General features: G+C 42.7%; 1 pseudogene; it reads right to left on the bottom strand.

The window, feature by feature from the left end:
• Nucleotides 1-2,935: 2,935 nt before the first annotated feature.
• On the bottom strand, nt 2,936-8,439 carry LOC112400773 (nitric oxide-associated protein 1-like; annotated as a pseudogene).
• Nucleotides 8,440-12,362: the final 3,923 nt, after the last annotated feature.

Genomic DNA, 12,362 nt, shown 5'->3' with positions numbered 1-12,362 from the left:
GCATCTGAGTGATCAAGAAACACAAGCACACAGGATTGCATCTGTGCTCCACTTTTCCTTGGTTGTCATGGGAATTGTTGCAAGTAACATAAACAAATTTAGACTCTGCGGAACTACACGGTAAAGACCTAATGATTAGTAGGGCTTGCTGTTTATGGTGATTAAAAATGCAAAATGTTTAAACTTCACTTTGTCTCAGTAACTTTGAAGGAAATGCTCCTGTTTTAAAGAGGGGAAGAAAGATATGATGGAACTTTAAAAAATAAAAATGCATATTTAATATCACATAGAAGTCAAAAACTCTTTGATGGCACATATTTTCTTCCTTTTAAGGTGTCATGAATACAAAAGGGGTGACATGCTGAACACAACAAGGCTGCAGAACCAACTGGTATAAAGTTACTAAATCATTTTCTAGCCCCTCAAAACAACTTCTGTTCTGTGGACATGAGGGGGCTGTACTGACACCTTGCCATTAATTTCTACTCTTTACTAATTCCTGCTTGCTGTCATAGTGTAAATGATTAATGATGGGAGGGCACTCTTCACACTAAGATCAATGGATTAAGGAGTATCAGTAAGCTGACGTATGCTCAGAAACCAACACAGTAAGAGAACTTTCTTAAACCAAAACCCATTGTGGGTCAGTTGGATAGAACAGCAGTGATCCTGGGCTGCATTAGGTTGGCAGAATGTGGTGTAAATTAATAGCAGATCATAGCACCAGTTCTCAACTGTCTAGGCACAGTTGTCTGAGGTCTGAGGGCCTTTTCTGTCTGAGGTATTGTAAACACCGTTTCCTGGCTTTCCTGCCTGTTTTTGCTGAGAATCATAAAATGTTAGGACTGAAATATCTGCTGTCATTCCCCCATTTTACAAATGAGAAAATGATGACCCAAAGAGACTAAAGACAACCAGGGAGACTGAAACTTACTTAGTAAATTGCACTGTTTGAAATTGCTAGCAAAGTACCTTGGAACATTTTTAGATATGCCTCAGTCAAAACATAACCATTGAATTTTACAGGTAAGAAAAACCTGAGAATATAAGTTATGAACATTTAAAAATGGAATCCTTGGTGGTTGAGAGGTCTAAAAGCCTAGAGAGAAGATAAGGAGGGAGAAATATTCTGCTCTCTAAAATACATTATAAGATTTCAGGGTAAATACAGTATCAGTTTTTGGATTCTGTATTTTTCCACAGATGCTAAGTTTACCATATTTTCTTCATTTTATCTAAAGATTCAGGCCTAGCTCTAAACTATAAACAGTAGATAGAAATATAATGGTCACAATTTTAACTTGTAAAATTAACTATTTCACTCTCTCCAAAATAAACTAGAAATCGACTACCAATCATTTTCTCAACTTGGGAAGCTACCGCCCTCTAGAGGGTGGGTCTGGAAACGTCAGGGGTACTTCTCAACTATCACGATGAGGGATGGGGCGGGGAAGTTGCTCCTGGCCTTTCATATCTGGGAATGAAGGATGCACATAAAGAACTACCTTTCCCAAGATGTCAATAGTATTCACTTTGAAACCCAATGAAAGTGAGTTCTACAAAGTTTTGACAAGTTGCATTTTAAAACACTGACTGTTTATCCTTACTTAGTGAGAAGGGAGCTAGAGTGTACACGTTGACAGAGAACATGGGACTATTAAGAAGTTCATGCTAGGGCTTCCCTGGTGTCTCAGTAGTTAAAAATACGCCTGCCAGTGCAGGGAATCCGGGTTCGAGCCCTGGTCCAGGAAGATCCCACATGCCACGGAGCAACTAAGCCCATGCACCACAACTACTGAGGCTGCGCTCTAGAGCCTGCGAGCTACAACTACTGAACCCATGTGCCACAACTACTGAAGCCCGTGCGCCTAGAGCCCGTGCTCCGCAACAAGAGAAGCCACCGCAATGAGAAGCCTGTGCACCGCAATGAAGAGTAGCCCCCGCTCGCCCCAACTAGAGAAAGCCCACACGCAGCAACGAAGACCCAGTGCAGCCAAAGATAAATAAAATAAAATTATTTTTAAAAAAAGTTCATGCTAAACCTGAGTCTATAGGAAGCTCATGGATCTGCGTTTCAGGCCAGCTTACTCCACGAGCTTTTATCTCAACATTGGGATCTGGGACTTGACTGGCCAGTGCATTGTCCACAGCTCTAGTGCCACTTACTCATTTAGGAATACATAAAGGTAAAGACTTCTGACTGATGCAATGTTATACAGTTTACAGGCAAATGTTAATAAAATGGTTAAAGTGCTCTGATCCTTGCAGAAGAAACTGAATGCCAGAAAAACATAACATGAATTCTTTTCTAAGATTTTCAGGCCCTTTTAGATTATGTAGGGGAAACTTCTACTTGTTTTCCAGTTTCCATTCTCCCCTTCTTCCCTTAAGTAATACAAGTCCGAAATCCCCATTTCCCTCTACATCCTCCAGCTTCCCCATGGTGGGTGTGGCCATGTAAGTGTTGACCAATGGACACTGTGATGTGAGCAACTTCCAGTACTTCCCCCTTCTTTTCAGTAGGGGAGCTGCATGCTCTTCACTCTCTTCTCTTTTTGCCATTGCGAAAGGATGACAACTTGAGCAACCACCTTAGACCCAGAGATGGAAGCTGCGGCATGTTCCCCTGGTTGGGTCCCTGGATGACTCTGTGGAGCAAAGCCACTTACTCGCTTTTATCTCATTTCAGGCCATGTATTTTGGAGACATTGATTTTCTGCCATTTTTTCATATGCCAACTGCTAAGCTGCTCTCTCAATTAGACTCCAAATTAGAAATGCCATCTGGTTTCACTAAAAATATAGTGGGAGAAACCTGAATTCAACAGAACTCCTTTTAAGGTATATCTGAATCACAGATACACACATATATGTACCCAGCAAAAAATAACTTCTGTTTACAAACTCAATTCATTAAAAACTGGCACAGTCCTTGGTAGCTTAAAAAGGGTGGCGGAAGGTTTTATTATAGCAATATTTAATGCAATGTAATGTATACAGTATGTTCTATATCGTTAATCTTCAGTGTGAACAGGTCAGCTTCATATATTTATCTTTTTTTCTTTTTCTGCAGATTGTACACAAGGGCAGGAGGCTTTTCGGTTTTATAGGCCACGCTTCTCCGGATGCGCTCTCCTTTGATGTTAACTACATGTGGCAAGAATGGGCGCCGGACCGTCAGAACTGTTCCTTGAGGTGTGTAGCCTCGGAGGTGCAGTTTGTCCTTAAACTGCGGCGTTACTGCTACCCAGCCTATGCAAGAACATGGCAGAACACAGGTGGTGTTAGCAACTATCTTATTAAAAACACCAAACACAGCTCAAAATGGAAACCCAAGGGAGGCTACTGCTGTCTTTCACTCTATTTTTTAAAAGCATACAATGCATTTGTGAAAAGGTACAGATTTATTTTCAGAGTAGGTTACATCTTATGAATAATCTAGTATGTATTTCTTAAAATATTCAGCTTATGTCAGTTAAGGCACATCTGTATAAAAATATACTAAAGGTCAGTAAGGCTACTTTATTCACCTTTTAAAAAGTGCTTGGTGTAGGGACCTCTCCCTGGTGGTCCAGTCGATAAGACTCCGTGCTTCTATTACAGGGGGTACGGGTTTGATCCCTGGTCAGGGAGCTAAGATCCCACATGCCGCGTGGTGCGGCCAAATTAAAAAAGAAAAAAAAGTGCTTGGTGTAAAATTACCTGCAGAGGAGAACTTGATGTCAGCCACTGCTTCAGATTCCCCAAGTCCTTCATCTAATGTGATGTCTTCAGCAACAAGAGGAGGAAATCCTGCCATTCTTTCTTCTCCACCCATTGGAACCTTCCATTGGAAGGAGATGAAGATATTTGGAGGTTCAAATTAAACCCCTGATAACTCTAATATTAAGTAAGGCACTGATAAGATAATACTGTACAGGTATCAAGAATAAATCCTTTTAAACATTCAACTGTTGAAAAAACCTCAAATTACTTCTAGGTCAAATGAAAAACCCGGGAGCTCTGTGATGGGATGAAGCCTATAGATCCCAGTGACAAGGGCCCCATGTGGGCATCCAACTGGTGGTAACTTCCAGACAGCAGAATCTTGCTTTATTAGCTTACAGTTTTTACAGTCCTCCATAAAGCTTTAGACATGATAATTTTGGGCAATTAAAGCAACATCCTTCCAAATACCTTAGTTCTTACAGGCCTGGCTGGACACAGAGATTAATCCCTGCCTCATCACCTCTCAAGGGTACATGGATAATGGGTAAGATTCAGCTTCTATGTTTACAGGTGTTTCCATGAATTGGAAGTAACTGGATAATAATTTTCCTGTTTATTAACAGATCTCTCTGTGTTTAGCACTAAGGACACAAAGATAGCTATTACAGTATGTTCTGTATGGTCCCTACCCTCGAGGAGATCAGAAGGTGGAAACAGCAAGTAAATAAATTACAAGGTAAGAAACGTGATGAGAGGCATCTACTAAGTACTGTGATTGTGAAGGAAGTAATGAACGTGGTTTGGTCAAGGAAAACATTAATGAAGAGCAGAATTTGAAAAACAGATTAAAGTTATTCAGTGGGAAGGTATCCTGGGTTAGTATCATGTACAGACACAGAAATTGGAAAAAGGATAATGAGTTCAGAGAACTGTAGTTTAACTGTGCAGAGTATGTTATGTGTGTGTGTGCATTAGTGATGAGGCTATCAGTTTAGACTTCTCTCAGTAATGTGGAACTACCAAGGAATTGTAAGCAGGAAAGAGAAAAGAATCAAAAAAGAATACTGTGGCCTGCTTTGTATTTTGGGAAAATCTGCGTAGTGCAGGGTTTCTCAACCTCAGCACTATTGACCTTTTGGGCCAAATAATTCTTTGTCTCGGGAGGCTGTCCTGTGCATTGCACAATTTTTAGCAGCCTCTACTCAGCATCCACCAAGTTGTGAAAACCAGAAACGCCTCCAGTCTTTGTCTAATGTTCCCTTGAGGTAAGAGTCAACCCTGGTTGAGAACTACAGCTGTGATGGGGTGAGGGTGGGCAGAAGGCAGTAAAACTGGGAACTGGGAAAATACCTCAAAACAGGATCTCAAAACAGCCTAAAGAAAGTAGATTACAGTTTGGACTATGAGGCTGGACTCAGTGATAATTAGGAGGCAGGATTGACTTTGACTTGGGAGGTGAGTAAGAAAACCAGAAGGCAAGGATGAGCCACAGAGCAGCCCAAGAAACCATTTGTATTACACCGGGAGAGAAGCCTCAGTGTTTTGAGAAGTATCAGTGAGTCCACTCTGAAGACTACACAGATGCATGGGGGTGGAGCCGTACCCTGAAAATCCCACATGTCTCTGGAGTATTAACTTTAGGACAGTTATTTCGATGGAGTTTTAATTTCACTCTGGCTTTCTTAGGAAATCCAGAGAGAAAGAAGCATTTACTTCCCAAGTCAGGTTGGTTTTATCCTTGTTGAAGGGTGGGTGTGTATTTTGTGTTTTGACTTATTTTCAGTTGTATGAGCATTAACTAATGGTAAATCACCTCTGCATTGGACGTACCTGCTATTTTTGCAGTAGGTATGTCCCATAACCTTCATCACCACAAATACTTACGTAGCAGTGACAGCAGTCCCCTTGCACTTGATCTTCTCCACAACCTCGTGGTGTAGGTACAACAGAGAGAGGTAAAGGAAACTTACCTAAAGTCACACAGCTTCGTTAAGTGGTGGAGCAGAGCAGGATTTGGACCCAGCCTGGCTCCAGAGATCTTAACTATCATACATTACACACCAGCCACCAGTGGTGTACCCATGTCTGGTTAAAAGATCTGTAAACAGGCCTCATTCAGTCTCTGGTGAACTTGGAACAATTTCAGTGGCATAGAAAGGGCACAACAGGGACTGCAGAGCATGGGATGTGAGGAGTAAGCTTGATTGTAAAGGGGTGGAATGAGTGGGACACTGAGTTTTGTTTTTTTAAAGGTCAGAGAAATTTTAACACACTCCTTAACAGGTGAAAGGAAGGAGCAAGTAAAGCAGGAGAGAAGAGGTACGATAACCCCTAAGTGCCTGGGATTAAGAACCTCAGAGGAGAGCTTTTCCACTCATACAAGGGCTTCTCAACTCAGCACTACTCATATTTTGGACCAGATAATTCTGTGTTGTGAGGTACTGTCTTGTGCATTGCATTATGTTTAGCATCATCTCTGGCTTCCACCCACTAGATGCCAGTAGCATCACCCAGTTGTGAGAAAATCTGTAACTTAGAGCTCTTCACTCACATTATCCAGTATGACTTTCTGCAATGATGTGACCGTTGGGCAGTTGAAAAGTGGCTAGTGCAAGGGAAGAACTAAATTTTAAAGTTTATTTCATTTTAATTAACTTATTTAAATAGGCGCATGGCGCTACAATATTGGACAGTGTCACCTAGAGAAAACCCAGCTCTGTCACTATTCTAGGATCAGTCCAATCCAACATCACTTTTCTATAAGAGCCCACCTCAATTTATAGCCAAAATCCTCAAGGTGAACAAGGTCGGGGAGAGCTAGCTGATGGTGTAACAAAGTTGGTTCTGTCCAACAAAGTCTTTTTTAGCAGGGCCGTGGGACTATTACAGGGTGTGTTAACCTAACTATACAACCATCAAAGCATGTTGCCTCACCTTGAGTAACGTATGACCCCCGTGCTTCTGATATACAGTGTCCGCCTTGTCCAATGAAGTAATGTGAACGGGAAGGAAGTTGGAAGCCACAACTGTAAGCCATGTTCACTGATTTTCCTTAAGAAAGGAAGAAGGAACTTATTTTATACAATGAAAAACTACCAACCAGTATAAAACTGCTGTGTATATAAGTCAACTAAAGTTCTCTACAGAGAAAAACAGCTTTTCAAAGTTAAATACTGGTTTCAAAGGAACAAATGAAGTATTTAGTTTTGCCTTCTATGGCAAACAGGGCCATAGAAGCACCCATTCTGCAGTTACCACAGACGTTTCTTAAAGCCACATATTTGACATTTCATCTCAGCGAAGCCACACATCATATTGCATTAGTGAATTATTCAAATGTTAAATCTGTATAGTAATCTCATGAGTAAACTCAAGATATGAAGAGAAAGTGAGGGGTGAAGCTAGGTGTAGAAAGTGAAAGAAGGATTTTCCGGAGAAATATACAAAGAACTAAAGCTACGAGGGAAACCTCCAAGATAACAGAAACTACTTTGTCATCTGGTTCACATACAGTGCCTAGAAGAGGGACTGGTACATAGAAGTACTCTAATTATTTATGTTGGAAAGTTACTACAACATATACTGAATTTTCAAGCACTAAACTGACACAGAAGAGAAATGTGACCAAAGTAGGTAGATAATTTTTAAAGTGAAGGCTCCAGCCAGCCCCTGGTGGACATTAATGAAAGATAGGTGCCTGAACCACGATCAGACTCCCAGCGTCTCAGAAAACGATGGGGACTGGCGCCCTAAGGCTCACCATCTGGTCTATAGCTTCGGCGCCCTTGGCAATGCAGTAATCGGACTCCAGAAGCGTGTAGAAGAGAGTGCACTTGCCAGCGTTGGTGGCGCCAACCACGTAGACGTCGCCGCGGTAGCGTCAGGAACGCTGGAGCGCGGAGATCAAACTCTTCGACTCCATAGCCAGTCTTGAAGCTGATGAGCCGCACGTCTCTGAGCATCGTGCTGGACTTGGGCGAAGGATTCGCTTTCTCCTGCTCGTCCCGTGGCCGGTCCCCGCTGGGGTGTTGTGGCCTTCGGTAGCCAGGGGGCGGCAGGAGCCCGGCGCGGGCACAGTCGTTCCACAGTCACTCCTGGAGCCGCTGTCGGTAGCCGGGAGTATCTAGGGGCAGCAGGTTCACCTTGTTTCCCAGCACGATCAGCTGCTTGGATCACCTGCGCGGGCAGGTGCGGCAGCAGGGCGTCGGGCAGATCAAGCAGGTCCATCACGTACAGCACCAGGGCGAGCTTGGGCCTCCGCAGCGCGGCGGTCACCAGCTCCAGGTACTGCTCGCGGCTCACCTGCAGGTGCAGGGCGCGCCGGTGAAACACCAGCAATCAGCAGCGCTGGCACACGGTCCGGGTGCATCTGCCGGGAGTTCCGTAGTTCCTGCTGCCGCCGCTCCTCCTGCCGCTGTAGCACCGTCGCTCCTCCTCTTCCTGCCGCTGCTGCAGCTCCCGCAGCTGGTTTTGGAGGGTCACTGCGGGCTCCGAATCCAGGACGTACTCGGGGAACAGAAAACTCTCCTCCATGTCAGCCCTTCCTTGGTTATCCCCAGTCGCTGTCGCGCCACGGGGAAGCCCACATCCCAGGCAGGATGGGTACAGGGAGGAGGAGTTGGCCTCACATCTCCTCTCGAGGAGCGTCTCCCGGAGGCCATGGCGCGCTATCTTGGGCGTGGATCCCCGCAGGAAGCTGCATAGCAGCCTGAGTGAGGCCCGTGGGCAGCATGAGAAACGCGGGCGTGGGCAAAAGGGGCTGAGCCACCTTTTCTCACGTGCTCTGTGGCCCCAGATGTGCGTATAACAGTAGAGACTACCTGAGAAATGTCATTTGTCAGCGTCGCACTTCGGCTCCTCCTCTCGCGTCTAATCTCGTAAATTCTCGCGAGGAAGGCTCTGTGGCCTGAGAGCCCAGTTGAAACCGAGATAAAGGCACCGGGGGCTTAAGACTACGGTGGGTTTGGTCGAATAGGCTAGCGAGTGAGGGTTTGTTCACTTTCAGGCTTCTTCAACGCGCCGCCGCTGGCACCATCTGCTGGTAAGAAATCACATTTTTAAAATCTTCGTGTTTTTTTGTCTTTGGAACTGGAAAAAAATAGAAAATCGAATGCCGCAGACATATGGCCACAATAAAAACTTTTAAAAACATCTTTATATTAGAGTATAATTGCTTTACAATGGTAAAAACCTTTTATTAATACATCTTCTTGGCTCTTTTTCCATGTGTCATTTGTGCAACAGCATTAAAAAGCAAAAACTTTAATTGGCTAGATCCAAAGCTTGAGAGTGTAGAAGCAGCCCCTGCTTCAACCACTTGAAGCTTCAGCCCACAACTTGCGCATGTGCAGTTCTAGCCGTCAGCAAAGCTTAACCTACACTTTGCGCAGGCGCAGAATTAATATTGGGCCTTTTTTCTCCCGCTCCCCCTGCCCCTTCCGCGCCGTGAGACGCAGAGTATTCTGGGAACGCCTGACACGGAAATGTTTTCTTTCGACGCTGCGTAGGTCTGTGGGCGCTTGGCTTTTCTCTCTGTGGTTTTGAGAGTTAGCTTCTCGTGAACCATTTGTCAATATGTGTGACGCACACAAGGGTAGGTGACCACTCAGAACACTCCGCGGCGACCCATCTAAGGGGGGAAACGTGGGTAGCTGGACGAATTGAGGATTTGCGGCCTCCTCCCTGGCCCGCCGCACCATGGCCCCAGTCGTTTCCCCACACTCCCGAGGCCGGGAACGAATCCGGGATTTTGAGAGGTGGAGGGTGCAGGGAACGTAGCCTTTATTATCTCGGTCAGGGTGACTCTTGTTCTCTCCTCTGTCTGCCCCTGGGTGAGTCTGACACTCCCTTCCCGTGTTGAAAACAGCGCGCAGAACCATGCGACAGGTTCCGTTGTTCCGACTTTGAAGCAAAGGACTCCTTTCTTGATTTCCCTTAAGGCCAGAGTTAATGAATTTATGAATAGTTGAATTTTTGAGCGTCAGCCTGTGTCAGGCATTGTGCTAGGCTCTGGAAATACTCCGGGGACAAAGAATATTGAGAGGAGGGGAGCAGGGATTAGTCTGTTTTGGCGTTCCTTCATGCTGTCACGTGCCTAAGTAAATTATCTTAAAAGATGACTTTTCCATTTCCTCTTTCCACAAGATGACACAGTTCTAGGTGGCGTGTGTTTCACTGAACAAGACCAATATATCTTTTTTTTCTTTCTATATGTAGAATTCTTAGTCATGTCTAGTGTATTTTCATTATGTATTTTTAAAGCTCCCAATTCCATTCTCTACAACTTCTATTTCTACGTCGTTTTCTTCTAGCTCCTTATACCGTGTTCACCCCTCACATTTATCCTTATTTTCTCAGCTGCTTCGTGGAGAAAATAGAAGCAGAAGCTTAAACTCTACTGTTTAAACTTCTGTCACTTTTAATCTTGAGTCTATTAGCATCATTATTATATTCTCTCTCTTTTTTTTTTTTTTTACATTCTCTTAACTTCTGTGTTGGAAAAAAAAGTGAAAGTTTTTTTAGCTTTATTTTTGAGTAGGTAATATATTCTCATGGCTCACAAGCCATGAAAATGTAAAGTGTAAGGTCTTATTCTTGTCCGCCATCTCTCCTGTATGAGCCCTCTCCATCATAAGTAACCACTGTTCTTTAGAGTCATAAGTAACCACTGTTCTTAGATTCTTAGCTCTCCAGATGCTTTATTTATATTCAAGGAAATACAAGTATAGTAGTCTTTTTTTTTTACAAGTTTATTTATTGCACATGCTTTGTCTAGTTGTGGCGAGCAGGGGCTACTCTTTGTTGAGGTGTGTGGGCTTCTCATTGCGTTGGCTTCTGTTGTTGAGGAGCACGAGCTCTAGGCGCACGGGCTTCAGTAGTTGTGGTACACGGGCTTTGTTGCTCCATGGCACGTGGGATCTTCCCAGACCATGGATCGAACCCGTGTCTCCTGCATTGGCAGGTGGATTCTTAACCACTGTGCCACCATGGAAGTCCCTACGAATATAGTATTCTGTTTTCCCCCTTTTTACAGACAAAAAGTAACTTCACATTTTTCTGCACTTTTATTTTTTGCTTTATCTTCTATATCCAGGAGATTTTCATATCAGTACATAGAGAACATCCTAATTTTTTTTCACAGCTACTTAGTTTGTCTGGATATACCATAACTAAAGTTGTGTCTTGATGGATAGTTGGGTTATTTCCAGTCTTTTTCTGCTTCAAACAATGCTGTAATGAGTAATCTTGTACGTATCATTTTGTCCAATACAAATATATCTGTAGAATAAAATTTTAGGTGTAGAATTGTCAGGTCAGATAATGTATACATGTTACACAAAATATTAACATTTTGCTAAATGGTGCCAAGTGACCACTGTAGTGATTATGCTAATTAGTATTCTCTTAACAATGTATAATAATCCTGTGGGAAAACAGTTAACGTTATCTCAGTTATCAAGTTTGCTCCAGCATTGAGTCTCAATTCCAGTCCTGCTTGTGTCCTTTGATCATTATTTGATATGCCCTCATCAGTTTTTAGACACTCTTTCTTCAGCTGGCTTCTTTCTGTGTGAAATACTAGATCTCTCTTGTCCTCAAGAAAGCAAGTTGAATGGTTTATTTCCTTTTTCTTCCAATATTTTGAGAAAATGAGTGACTTCTCAATTGATAAATCAGATGGACATTTTTTAAACCTTATCTAAACCCTGTGGCAGTCAACACTGTTGATGACTTTCTCATGGAAAGTCATTCCTTCTATCTGCAACATCACTCTCACTTAATTCTTCTTACCTTTGTGGCTTTTTTTCTCTTTCTCTTCTGCTATTCACATTATCCCTGGATGATTTCATCCCTTCTCCATGGTTTCAGTTTCCATACGTGGATGACTTCTGAGTACAGTCAGCCCTCCATATCAATAGGTTCTGCATCTGGGAATTTAACCTCAGATGGAAAATATTTGGGAATACAGTGCCAGGAAGGAAAACTTGAATTTGCCTTGAGCTGACAGCTATTTATAGGTGTGCCTTGTTTTATTTTGCACCTCTTTTTGTGCTTCACATTACTGTTCTTTACAAATTTAGGTTTATGGCAACCCTGGATTGAGCAAGTCTGTTGATGCCATTTTTAAACAGCATTTGTTCACTTCATGTCTCTGTATCAGATTTTGCTAATTCTTATAATATTTCAGACTTTTTCATTATTATATTTGTTATGGTGACCTGTGATCAGTGATCTTTGATTTTACTACAGTGAGTCTCTGAAAGATCAGATGATGGTTAGCAATTTTTCACAAAAAGTATTTTTAAATTAAGGTATATACATAATTTTTTAGACATAGCGCTATTGCATAATTAATAGACTATGGTGTAGTATAAACATAACTTTTATATGCCCAACAGGCTTTCTGTCTTGTTCAATTGATCTGTATTTGTTTTTGTGCCAGTACTATACTGTTTTGATTACTGTAGCTTTCTAGCATAGTCTGAAGTCAGGGAGCCTGACTCCTCCAGTGGCATTTTTCTTTCTGAGAATTCCTTTGGCTATTCGGGGTCTTCGTTGTTACCATACAAATTTTAAAAAATTTTGTTCTAATTTTGTGAAAAATGTGTAAAAATGTGTAATTTGATAGGGATTGCACTGAATCTGTAAATTTCC

This window comes from Neophocaena asiaeorientalis, unplaced genomic scaffold (assembly GCF_003031525.2).
Source record: "Neophocaena asiaeorientalis asiaeorientalis breed wild unplaced genomic scaffold, Neophocaena_asiaeorientalis_V1.1 scaffold19, whole genome shotgun sequence".
Classification (NCBI taxonomy): Eukaryota; Metazoa; Chordata; class Mammalia; order Artiodactyla; family Phocoenidae; genus Neophocaena; species Neophocaena asiaeorientalis.
The sequence above is the reverse complement of the archived record's forward strand: the minus strand, read 5'-3'. Positions and strand labels throughout refer to the sequence as shown.